Source organism: Schistocerca nitens, chromosome 2 (genome assembly GCF_023898315.1).
Source record: "Schistocerca nitens isolate TAMUIC-IGC-003100 chromosome 2, iqSchNite1.1, whole genome shotgun sequence".
In the NCBI taxonomy this organism is placed as follows: Eukaryota; Metazoa; Arthropoda; class Insecta; order Orthoptera; family Acrididae; genus Schistocerca; species Schistocerca nitens.
The window spans coordinates 633,114,363-633,128,466 of record NC_064615.1 but is presented as its reverse complement, the minus strand read 5'-3'; the positions used below and the strand labels follow the sequence as shown (position 1 = coordinate 633,128,466).

General features: G+C 39.7%; 1 protein-coding gene across 2 annotated transcripts in view; it reads right to left on the bottom strand.

Moving 5' to 3' along the window:
• Positions 1–14,104, bottom strand: part of LOC126236748 (CCAAT/enhancer-binding protein zeta) — a 198,385-nt gene that overhangs the window by 91,625 nt on the left and 92,656 nt on the right. The gene's annotated exons all lie outside the window — the stretch shown is intronic.

The following is a 14,104-nucleotide window of genomic DNA, read 5'->3' as shown; positions in this document are numbered from 1 at the left end:
GATCATTCGTATCTCAATATACAAAATGTTATGTCCTTCATTAAGCCAGTGTTCTGCCAATGAGGATTTCTCTGACTGAAACAAACAAGTGCGATGGTGGGGTTCTACACACTGGTCCTGAATAATACAGATATTTTTGGAAAATATAAACCATTGCATAGTGACATGGAATCTTGTATACTCTGGGTTTCATTAGTCCCAAATCATCCCTTACCGGTCCAAGAAGGACTCTTAATCTTAGCTTCTTCATATTCTTGAAATTTTCAAGGATATGCTCCTAGCAAAAGGTAAAAAGCAACAGATTTACAAGCATCCTCTAATGGTTCACCTGGTGGTCCTAATTAAACAGCATGACATACTTGTTGGACAGTATAACCATTCTGTTCAAAAACAACTTTAAGATGATCCAGTTCCTGTATCAAATTTTCTGTGTTGGAAACGGTGTAAGTTCCCTTCACCAAAGTCTGCAAGAAGCCTATGAATTGCAATGGTGGGTGAACTTTTTGGAGGCACAATGATGGCACTTTTAAAGTTTTGGCTCATGGAATTGATGTGTTGAATTGTTTTATCAATTATTGTAATTATCTTCATCCTAGTATCAAATTCATGATGGAGGTTGAAAGGGGAGGCAAACTTCCTTTTCTTGACTTTTGGTTCACTGAAATGACAATGGGATTTTGGGCACTGGTATATCGTGAACCCACGCATACTGATCATTGTCTTCTTGCTAACAGTTGTCACCCACCACACCAATGCAAGTGGGTCTTGCGGTCTTTCGTGAAAAGAGTTTATGCTATTTCTGACGCAGAAAATTGGATACAAGAACTGGATCATTTGTAAGTCGTTTTTAAGCACAATGGTTATACTGACCAAAAAATATATTGGGCTTTTCAGTTTGGACTGCCAGATGAACCATTAGAGGATTATTGTAAATCTGCTGTTTTTTTTTACTTTTTCATGGGAGTATATCTTCAAAAATTTCACCAATATTAAAAAGATATGACATTACAAGTACATTTGTGCCACAAGATAGGATTAGAGCCCTTCTGGGATAAGTTAAGGATGATGTGGGACTGAGGAAACCCAGAGTATACAAAATTCCATGTCACTGTGGGATGACTTATACCAGCCAAGCAATCTGTACCATTCAGGACTGGTGAGTAGATCATTTATTTATTAATTTATTTATTTATTTATTGTTCCGTGGGACCAAATTAAGGAGAAATCTCCATGGTCATGGAACGAGTCAATACATGAAATTATAACACGATATTAGAAACAGATAAAATGAAATATAGAAAAAAAAACATATTCAGGTGACAAGTCATAAGTTTAAATGAAGACAATCAACAATGTAACACTGGAATTTGCTTAATTTTTTAGCTCTTCCAGGAGCTCCTCGACAGAATAGAAGGAGTGAGCCATGAGGAAACTCTTCAGTTTAGACTTAAAAGAGTTTGGGCTACTGCTAAGATTTTTGAGTTCTTGTGGTAGCTTATTGAAAATGGATGCAGCAGAATACTGCACTCCTTTCTGCACAAGAGTCAAGGAACTGCATTCTACATGCAGATTTGATTTCTGCCTAGTATTAACTGAGTGAAAGCTGCTAACTCTTGGGAATAGGCTAATATTGCTAACAACAAACGACATTAAAGAAAATATATACTGTGAGGGCAATGTCAGAATTCCCAGATTTTTGAATAGGGGTCGACAAGAGGTTCTCGAACTTACACCACATATAGCTCGAACAGCCCGTTTTTGAGCCAAAAATACCCTTTTTGAATCAGAAGAATTACCCCAAAAAATAATACCATACGACATAAGCGTATGAAAATATGCGAAGTAGACTACTTTTCGTGTTGAAGTGTCACTTATTTCAGATACTGTTCTAATGGTAAATAAAGCAGCATTTAGTTTCTGAACAAGATCCTGAACATGGGCTTTCCACAACAGCTTACTATCTATCCGTACGCCTAGGAACTTGAACTGTTCCGTCTCGCTTATAACATGCCCATTCTGTCTGATTAAAATGTCAGTTCTTGTTGAATTGTGAGTTAGAAACTGTAAAAACTGAGTCTTACTGTGATTTAGCATCAAATTATTTTCCACAAGCCACGAACTTATTTCATGAACTAAATTATTTGTTACTGTTTCAATATTACACACAAGATCCTTCACTATCAAGCTGGTGTCATCAGCAAACAGAAATATTTTTGAATCACCTGTAATACTAGAAGGCATATCATTTATATAAATAAGAAACAGCAGTGGCCCCAGCACCGACCCTTGGGGAACGCCCCACTTAACAGTGCCCCATTGGGACTGAACATCACTACCACTCTCAATATTGCGGAGAATTACCCTCTGCTTTCTGTTCTTAAAGTAAGAGGCGAACCAATTGTAAGCTACTCCCCTTACTCCATAATGGTCCAACTTCTGCAGTAATATTTTGTGGTCAACACAGTCAAAAGCCTTCTTTAAATCAAAGAAAACACCTAGCGTTCGCAACCTTTTATTTAATCCGTCGAAAACCTCACAGAGAAAAGAGAATATAGCATTTTCAGTTGTTAAACCATTTCTAAAACCAAACTGAACATTTGACAGCAAATTATGTGAATTTAAATGCTCCAGTAACCTTGTATATACAACCTTCTCGATAACTTTAGCAAACACCGATGGCATAGAAATAGGTCTAAAATTGTCAACATTATCAATGTCTCCCTTTTTATAAAGTGGCTTCACTACCGAGTATTTTAATCGATCAGGAAACCGACCACTCCTAAAGGAAAAGTTACAGATATGGCTAAGTACTGGGCTAACATACATAGAACAATACTTCAGTATTCTGCTAGATACCCCGTCATATCCATGAGAGTTCTTGGTCTTTAGTGATTTAATTATTAACTCAATCTCCCTCTTGTCAGTATCATGGAGGAGCATTTCAGGTAACAGTCTCGGAACACTTTTTTCTAAGAGCGCTATATGATTCCCTGTTGGAATTAGGTTTCTATTTAGTTCACCTGCTATATTCAGAAAGTGATTATTAAATACTGTACATATATGCAACTTATCAGTAACACGGACATTCCCACTACGCACTGATTCTATATCCTCGACCTGTCTCTGCAGACCAGCAACTTCCTTTACGACTGACCATATGGTTTTAATTTTATCCTGAGACTTAGCTATTCTATCTGCATACCACATACTTTTTGCCTTCCTAATAACATTTTTAAGCACCTTACAATACTGTTTGTAATGGGCTGCTGCATTTAGATTTTGACTGTTTCTAACGTTTTGATATAATTGCCACTTTGTTCTACAAGATATTCTTATCCCTCTAGTCAGCCACCCAGGCTGCCTGTTTGTGCTAGTACCCTGTTTTAAACGTTGTAACGGAAAGCAACTTTCAAAGAGCATGAGAAAGGTCTTTAGAAAAGCATTATATTTATCGTTTACTGTCTCAGCGCTATAAACATCTTGCCACTCTTGTTCCTTTATAAGGTTTACAAAGGTCTCTACAGCAACCGGATCAGCTTTCCTGAACAGCTGATGACTATATTTAACACGAGTTGCAGCATAAAAATCTTTTAAAGTTAAAATTTGCGCATCATGATCTGAAAGGCCATTCACCTTTTTTCTAACAGAATGCCCTTCTAGTAATGAGGAATGAACAAAAATGTTGTCTATGGTTGTTCTACTGTTCCCTTGCACTCTCGTTGGAAAGAATACGGTTTGCATAAGATTATATGAATTAAAGAGGTCTACCAGCATCCTCTTCCTTGCACAATCACTTATACAATTAATATTGAAGTCACCACATATAGCTAACTTTTTGTATTTCCTATAAAGTGAACCAAGAACCTCCTCTAGCTTTAGCAAAAATGCTGTGAAATCGGAGTCTGGGGATCTATAAATAACAACAGTTACAAGTTTAACTCCGTTAAATTTAACCACACCTGCACAACATTCAAACACCTTTTCAGTGCAGTACTTTGAAACATCAATTGACTCAAATGCGATGCCGTTTTTCACATACATGGCTACTCCCCCACACCGCAAAGAGCTCCTCGAAAAGCAGCCAGCCAACCTGTATCCTGGTAAAGGAAGCCTCTGAATTATCTCCTTATTTAAGAAGTGTTCAGATATACCAATAATTTCAGAGTCAACATCTATAAGCAGTTCACTAACTTTATCCCTAATACCTTGTATATTTTGATGAAATATACTAATTCCCTCATTACTCGGATACCTAAGCTTTGTCAAAAGTGATTCCCTTGTTAGAGAGACTTCCCTTAAGCAGGAATACCTATCAGCTGACTTCAGTCTAAAAAAGGTGCAGCTCTAACACACACTACTGCAGGAATTTTCCCATGAGTGATCCCACCAACCCCACCTATGCTGTCCCCTATAAGCTTTGCCAACCTCCCCTTCCCATACCTGTTGAGGTGCAGGCCGTGTCTAGTGAAACCCGTCCTGCTGATAGACTCCACCGACACCACTGAAATGTGACCCATGCTTTCTGTCATCAGCGCACCCCCAAGTCTCATGTTATTACGCCTGACGGCTGTATTAAGATGAGGCCGATCGTGACGCTGAAACAGTTCCACGAAATGCACATTCGTGTTGCCAGTCTGAGTGGCTATCTTTTCCAGGTCACCATCTATGTTATACTCCCCATCCCTACCAATACTATTACCAGCCCCACCCACAATCACTACCTGATCCTCTTTAGTAAAATCCCTACATAACCCCCCTATGTTAACAGTCACCTGAGCCAACCCTGCATTAGGCTTCACAATGCTGGTGACCTGGTACTCACTTCCCAGCACTTCCTGCAACTGCTGGCCTACACCTCAGCCATGTGAACTACCTAACAGCAGAACCTTCTTCTTCCTCTTCGACTTTGCAACTGTTCTAGGCACAGTAACTACTGAGGTCTGCTGCATACTTCCTACATCTACAGCTACTAGAGATTCCTCTCCACTAGACTCTGACAGTTGGTCATATCTATTGTAAACACCAATAGTAAAACTATCTGAAAATCTTCTTCTCCTAGCAGATCTCTTGCCAACAGCCAGCTCCCATTCCCCAACCCCCTTCTCCCTCCTCATCCTATCTAGCTCCTCCTGTGCGTTTTTCAACTGCACCTGAAGGGCACAGATCTTACGCTCCTGCTCCTCTATCAGTTTACTCTTGCTACATAACCTGCAGTTCCAGGAGAGGATCTCACCAGAATGCCCACTGGCTTCCCCACTGCATTCCCCCCAGTGAAAATACTTCGAACAAGTGTCACACCGCAATCCACTACTCACGAACCTACGGCAAAGCCCACACTTCTCACTCATGGTAAAATTTTACTTTTTCTAAGTTCCGCTACTACAATAAGAAGATGCTAAAAACCTGACTACAATAATCACAAACTTACTCTACAAGGGAAGTAACTACTATTATTAACAGTATTAATAAACAACAAATGTGAATATAACAAAAGACTAATACAGAAAGAGAATCAAACGTCTAATCACACAGTAACGAGCTGTAAACAGTTCCCAAAAGGTTCTTCTGAAATTATTTCACCAGAAAACACCACGAACACCGGTTGAAGACTACTAAAGTTCCTAAATAAATCACTATGCACAAACAATTAATTAGTACTTAGCTTTCGATGCGCTGCTACAGCTGCAACTGGTCAGCGCGGAATGTAAACACAGGCAAGAGGTTAAGTTGCTCGATACGAAACACTCACAAATATCACGTCACAACAGAAGAAAGGCAGAGCTGAATGAAGAAACCACTAATACGTCACTTATATAGTAAATATTATCACAAAAACCGTTAAAATATGTATCTGGAACCTAAAAATATATGAAAACTTAGAGAGCGATCTCACACGCAGTCACTCGCTTATGACGTCACACCAAAGATCACACACATCACACTTGTTTGTTCCAGCCCGAGGAATCCGCAGTGGCAGAACACTGGCTTAGTGAGGCACTTTAGATCTTGTATAATGAGATGCAAATGATCGCTCCTGCTTCTCATTACTGGGAATGTGTTCTAAAGGAGTCTATTGAAATTCGATTATCTGATAATATTATTAATAGGGATGAGGGTTTCCCTTGAAGTAAGACAAGGAATCTGATTTTGTCTGATATTTAACAATGAGTCTTTATTTTGACTGGAAAATTCTTTTGCTAGGGCTATACTGTTTTGCCTATCTCTTCCACCATGCATAGTGGGTGCACCGGGGTGTATAAAGGAGTCACCAATGCTGCCGGAAACTCAGTTCCAGTGAGATCGTGCAACAGCATACTTACCTGTAAGATGGCAGCCGCTAGTCCAGTGAAATACTGTGTCAAGATCACTACATTATCTGGCTTTATAACTGAGAAGAACATCATCAAGAAGTGGAGTGTTTTTCTGTATAGTGTAATAAGAAACACACAGATTTCAAGAATAAGGTAGAGGAGTGGGACATACTGGAAAACATTGTGGTACATTTTGAGACAACAAATGCCAAAATACTGAAAAAATATCCACAAATTATGAGAAGAAATTACTAAAGTGTTTCCACAAAACTTAAAAATGGCTTCATTTTTTCAACCAGAAACAATTTTGTCCCACTTCTTCTTTAATAACAACAACAACAACAACAACAACAATAATAATAATATTTGCTTTTACGGCCTCATTGGACCACTTTAGTCAATCATTTCCTGGTCCTCTTCTTCAGTAAACGCATGTTTCGTTCTTTCTTAACTGCCCAGTATCTTTTCACTCGTTCTGATCTTTCCTGTCTTTCTTCATCTGTAAATACCCTTTTCATTGTGTGTTGTTTGTCTACTTTTGGTATAAATCTTAATTTCTTGTCTTGCAGTTTCTTGAGATTTTCTGTATTGTTTTGCAGATCATCCAAGGTTATATCTAGTTCTCCCATATCATCTTTAATTTCCTTGATCCATCCTACTTGTTGCTTCAGATTCCACAGTTTCTGCATAATTTTTCTTGCTAATCTGGTTTGTGGTATCCTCATTGTATGACCAATGAAAGAAATCCTCTTTTTACATATAGTATCTGCGATGGACTCCAGTTCCCTGTACACTACTTCATTCGGCACTATCCGCCACTGTCCTTCCTTGTGGTATTTTTTATTTATGCATGTGCCAGCTATTCTTCTCTCTACTTTTAGTATTTTGTCGACTCTATTTCTCCGAGTGACTATAGAAAAGAGTCTCGCTTGTGTTTGTTACATCTGGCTGAACCACCATCTTGCAGGGTTTTAATTCTGTTTGATTTGAAATACATTTCTTATTGTATGTAGACCATGTTAATTTTTGAGCTTTTATCACTTTATTGGTTATTTCTTGCAAAGCATGTTTTACATCCAAGTTGTGTGTTATAATCTCTCAAAGATATTTAAATTGCTTCACTATTTTAATTTTTCTGTTGCCTACTGTTGCGTGGTCTATTTATTGGGGCTGCTTGTTCAGCTATTTGTTTCAATTGGGGAATTATTTCATCCAGATCATCTGATATTTTTTTTATATTCCTAGTTTGTTCTTCACATTCCTTGTTATTTGTCAATTTATGAGGGTCATAGGTTCTCTTATTTTTTGGGTAAGATTTTTTCTTTCTCAGTGGGGTGAATTTAATTTTTATTTTTATCAAGCAATGATCTGATCCAGTGTCAGTTCCTCTTGGGACTTTCACATTGTTGATTTCCTTGTAGTTCTTATCCATGCAGACAAGATCCAACTGCCATTCTCCTTTTGCCCAGTCTGGGTGTTTCCAAGCTTTAAGTTTATTTGGTCTTCTCACAAAGTATGTTGATTTTGAGATCATGTCATCGTTTCTACAGAATTCCACCAATCTCATGCCATTCTGGTTTCTTCTTCGTTGTGATGGCCAGTTCCCTATTACATCTCAGTATCTCAGCATTAAAGTCTCCAATTAAAATTTTGATGTGATTTCTGTTGATGTTTCTTGCTGTCTCATTCAAAAGCTCCAGATATCCATCCACATCCTCTCTGTGGTCCTTTGTCTGCTTGTGTCTGTGTATGTACAGATGGATATGTGTGTGTGTGTGCGCGCGAGTGTATACCTGTCCTTTTTTCCCCCAAGGTAAGTCTTTCAGCTCCCGGGATTGGAATGACTCCTTACCCTCTCCCTTAAAACCCACATCCTTTCATCTTTCCCTCTCCTTTCCTCTTTCCCGATGAAGCAACAGTTTGTTGCGAAAGCTTGAATTTTGTGTGTATGTTTGTGTGTCTGTCGACCTGCCAGCACTTTCGTTCGGTAAGTCACATCATCTTTGTTTTTTGATATATTTTTCCCACGTGGAATGTTTCCCTCTATTATATTCGTATCATTAAATTATTTAACAGTTACATTGCAGACCCGTACACAGTCCCTGATACATTTACACAAGAAATAACTTATCTGAAACCTAAAGATCAAGCAAACCCAGCTAAATATCGCCCCATAACATGCCTACCAACAATATACAAAATATTAACTTCAGTCATTACACAGAAATTAATGACACATACAACACAGAGCAAAATTATAAATGAAGAACAAAAAGGCTGCTGCAGAGGAGCACGAGGATGTAAAGAGCAACTGATAATAGATGCAGAGGTGACATATCAAGCTAAAACTAAACAAAGGTCGCTACACTACGCATACATTGATTACCAAAAAGCTTTTGATAGTGTACCCCACTCATAGTTACTACAAATATTGGAAATATACAAAGTAGATCCTAAATTGATACATAGTAATGAAAAATTGGAAAACCACACTTAGTATCTAAACAAATTCAAGTAATATCACATCACAGCCAATACAGATTAAGTGTGGAATTTACCAAGCAGACTCATTAAGTCCTTTCTGGTTCCGCCTTGCTCTGAACCCACTATCCAACATGCTAAATAATACAAATTATGGATATAATATTACTGGAACATACCCACACAAAATCACACATTTGCTATACACGGATGACCTAAAACTACTGGCAGCAACAAATCAACAACTCAACCAATTACTAAAGATAACAGAAGTATTCAGCAATGATATAAATATGGCTTCGGGAACAGACAAATATAAGAAAAATAGCATAGTCAAGGGAAAACACACTTATCAAGATTACATATTGGATAATCACAGCAACTACATAGAAGCGATGGAAAAAACGAGTGCATATAAATATCTAGGATACAGACAAAAAATAGGAATAGATAATACAAGAACTAAAAGAAAAATATAGACAAAGACTAACAAAAATTCTGAAAACAGAAATGACAGCAAGAAACAAGACAAAAGCTATAAATACTTATGCTATACCAATATTGACCTACTCATTAGGAGTAGTGAAATGGAGTAACACACACCTAGAAGCACTCAATACACTTACACGATCACAATGCCACAAATATAGAATACATCACATACATTCAGCAACAGAAAGATTCACATTAAGCAGAAAGGAAGGAGGAAGGGGGTTTATAGACATAAAAAACCTACATTATGGACAGGTAGACAATTTAAGAAAATTCTTTATAGAACGAGCAGAAACTAGCAAAATACACAAAGCAATCACTCATATAAATACATCGGCTACACCACTACAATTTCATAACCACCTCTACAACCCTTCAGATCACGTAACATCAACAGATACGAAGAAAGTAAATTGGAAAAAGAAAACACTACATGACAAGCACCCGTATCATCTAACACAGCCACACATCGATCAAGACACATCCAACACATGTCTAAGATAAGGCAATATATACAGTGAGACGGAAGGATTCATGATTGCAATACAGGATCAAACAATAAACACCAGATATTACAGCAAGCATATTATTAAAGATCCCAATACCACAACAGATAAATGCAGACTTTGCAAACAACAAATAGAAACAGTAGATCACATCACAAGCAGATGTACAATACTAGCAAATACAGAATACCCCAGAAGACATGACAATGTAGCAAAAATAATACATCAACAGCTTGCCTTACAACATAAACTTATAAAACAACACGTTCCCACATACAAGTATGCACCACAAAATGTACTGGAGGATGATGAATACAAATTATACTGGAACAGAACCGTTATAACAGATAAAACAACACCACATAACAAACCTGACGTCATACTCACCAATAAAAAGAAGAAATTAACACAACTAATCGAAATATCCATACCCAATACAACAAATATACAAAAGAAAACAGGAGAAAAGATTGAAAAATACATCCAACTGGCTGAGGAAGTCAAGGACTTGTGGCATCAGGATAAAGTTGACATTATACCAATTATACTGGAAGAGACTTTTTGTATCTCAAAATACACAAGCACAAGTTTTTCCAAACTACACAGGTGAGCATTGTCTCTCCAGCATATCCCGCACTCTTGCAGCCTCCTGGCCTAAACCTCAGCTGACCCATTTCCCAATGCCTTACCTTATCTTTTCCTTTCTCTCTTCTGTCTGCACCACTCCGTCCCCATCCAGATCGTGTTTTGCCTTCTCATACCACTTTTACTCCCCCCTCCCCCCCCTCTCACTTTCTTCACCCCTCTCCCTTACTCATTCCCCTCCCTGTGTCTCTCTTCACCATCTGCTGCCCCTCCTTTCCTCTCCACCCCTATTTCTCTCCATCCCTTATACACTCTACCCTCTAAACTCCTTTCGTCTTATTGTGCACCCGCTGAGTCATCTGGCGAAAGTCCTGTCTCACATGACACTCCACCCCCTCATGTGTCCTTCCCTCCCCCCCCCTCCACACCTCCATTTCCCCAGGTAACTGCTGTTGATAATCAAAATTATGTCAGCTTTCAGACAACACTACATACAAAGTTTGCCAAGGTAATCCCATTCCTGATGTCCAGGCGGAGCTTCAAGGAATCCTCATAACCTTAGGCCCCCAACAAAACCTTTCACCTGACTCCATCAACCTCCTGACCCCACCGACACCCCGCACGCCTACCTTCTACCTACTTCCTAAAATTCACAAACCAAAACATCCTGGCCGCCCCATTGTAGCTGGTTACCAAGCCCCCACAGAACGTATCTCTGCCTATGTAGATCAACACCTTCAACCCATTACAAGCAGTCTCCCATCATTCATCAAAGACACCAACCACTTTCTCAAACACCTGGAATCCTTACCCAATCTGTTACCCCCGGAAACCATCCTCGTAACCATTGATGCCACTTCCCTATACACAAATATCCCGCACGTCCAGGGCCTCGCTAAGATGGAGCACTTCCTTTCACACCGATCACCTGCCACCCTACCTAAAACCTCTTTCCTCATTACCTTAGCCAGCTTCATCCTGACCCACAACTTCTTCACTTTTGAAGGCCAGACATATTAAAAATTAAAGGGAACAGCCATGGGTACCAGGATGGCCCCCTTGTACACCAACTTATTTATGGGTCACTTAGAGGAAGCCTTCTTGGTTACCCAGGCCTGCCAACCCAAAGTTTGGTACAGATTTATTGATGACATCTTCATGATCTGGACACACAGTGAAGAAGAACTCCAGAATTTCCTCTCCAACCTCAACTCCTTTGGTTCCATCAGATTCACCTGGTCCTACTCCAAATCCCATGCCACTTTCCTTGACGTTGACCTCCATCTGTCCAATGGCCAGCTTCACACATCCGTCCACATCAAACACACCAACAAGAAAGACTACTTCCATTATGACAGCTGCCACCCATTCCATATCAAACGGTCCCTTTCCCTACAGCTTAGGTCTTCGTGGCAAATGCATCTGCTCCAATCCCGAATCCCTGAACCATTACACCAACAACCAGAAAACAGCTTTCGCATCCCGAACTACCCTCCCGACCTGGTACAGAAGCAAATAACCAGAGCCACCTTCTCATACCCTCAAACCCAGAACCTCCCACAGAAGAACCCCAAAAGTGCCTCACTTGTGACAGGATACTTTCCGGGACTGGATCAGACTCTGAATGTGGCTCTTCAGCAGGGATACAACTTCCTCAAATCCTGCCCTGAAATGAGATCCATCCTTCATGAAATCCTCCCCACTCCACCAAGAGCGTCTTTCCGCCGTCCACCTAACCTTCATAACCTCTTGGTTCATCCCTATGAAATCACCAAACCACCTTCCGTACTCTCTGGCTCCTACCCTTGTAACCGCCCTCAGTGTAAAACCTGCCCCATGCACCCTCCCACCACCACCTACTCCAATCCTGCAACCCGGAAGGTGTACACGACCAAAGGCAGAGCCACGTGTGAAAGCACCCACGTGATTTACCAACTGACCTGCCTACACTGTGAAGCCTTCTATGTGGGAATGACCAGCAACAAACTATCCATTCGCATGAACGGACACAGGCAGACAGTGTGTTTGGTAATGAGAATCACCCTGTGGCTAAACATGCCTTGGTGCACGGCCAGCACATCTTGGCACAGTGTTACGCCGTCCGGGTTATCTGGATACTTCCCACTGACACCAACCTATCAGAACTCCGGAGATGGGAACTAGCCCTTCAATATATCCTCTCTTCCTGTTACCCACCAGGTCTCAACCTCCGCTAATTTCAAGTTGCCGCCCCTCGTACATCACTTGTCACTCAACAACATCTTTGCCTCTGTACTTCCGCCTCAACTGACATCTCTGCCCAAACTCTTTGCCTTTACATATGTCTGCTTGTGTCTGTATATGTGCGGATGGATATGTGTGCGTGTGCGAGTGTATACCTGTCCCTTTTACCCCCTAAGGTAAGTCTTTCCACTCCCGGGATTGGAATGACTCCTTACCCTCTCCCATAAAACCCACATCCTTTCGTCTTTCCCTTTCCTTCCCTCTTTCCTGATGAAGCAACCGAGGGTTGCAAAAGCTTGAAATTTGTGTGTGTGTGTTTGTGTGTTTTTTATTGTGTCTTATCTACCAGCGCTTTCTCGTTTGGTAAGTAACAGCATCTTTTTTTAATATATTTTTCCCATGTGGAATGTTTCTTTCTATCATATTCATATCATAAATTATGTAATTAGTTTCACTGTTAGTGTGAGTGTGTCCGATTGGGTGTCTATGTGGTTTTGTGTGTGAACGTGTATACTCTTACTAGAAAAATAGTTTTCTATTATGCGTTTCAATGCACCACACACCAATGCTTTGTAGGTAAGTTGTTGCATAGCCCTTATTTTAAGTATATAACTATTTTAAATACTAAGGCTAGGCAGGTCTTACATACATGATCCAGATAACAATAATCTTGTGAAAGGGATAGACTGCTATTCACCACACAGAGGAGGCTTTCAGTCACAGATAGGCACAATGAAAAAACTACTAAACATTTACGCTTTCAGATAAAAAAGCCCTTCACGGAAACTGAAAAAACACACATAATCACACAAGCACAAATCACACACACATGGCCACTGTCTCCAGCCGATTCCACAAAGAGCACTCAAAATCATTAATAAAGTTTTCAAGGCAACAAATGCCAAGAAATGGACAAGATTAACAATATAAACATTTTGGTATTATCAACCATCTGTTAAGGAAATGAAACACGTCCTTTTTGAAATAAAGGTAAGGTAGACTAAACAGCCATTGAAATGAAATTCTGAGGAAACAAGCTCATTATAGTCTTCTAGATAGTACGAAAGTCATTAGGATGCAGGTGAAGTTTGAAGGCCAGCAGATGAATATCAACTGTGCCCTGAGCTAAAAAACTGTATAGTTTGCAGCAACAGACACCCCTTCTTTCTGAATGGCTTAGAATAATCCAATAATAATAATAAAAATCAGAGGAAAAGTACGGCATAATAAAGTTACAAACGGTAATAGGAGAGAGGTAGAATATTGACAAATATTATTCTGCAAGGGCGTCATTTGGAAGTGCAGACAGAAGATATTCCAATATAAAAAAACATAAACAATTCTTAAAGACGATTGTGTGGTATCACTGTTGCTCCGGTTGGGCAGCGGTGGGGAGGATGTGCTACTGTTCAGGAAAATGCGCTGGAACCTGGAGTGTGCAGACATTTTGTGCGAGATGGTTCCACAGTTACAGTAAAATATGCTATATCTTTGCACATATTACAT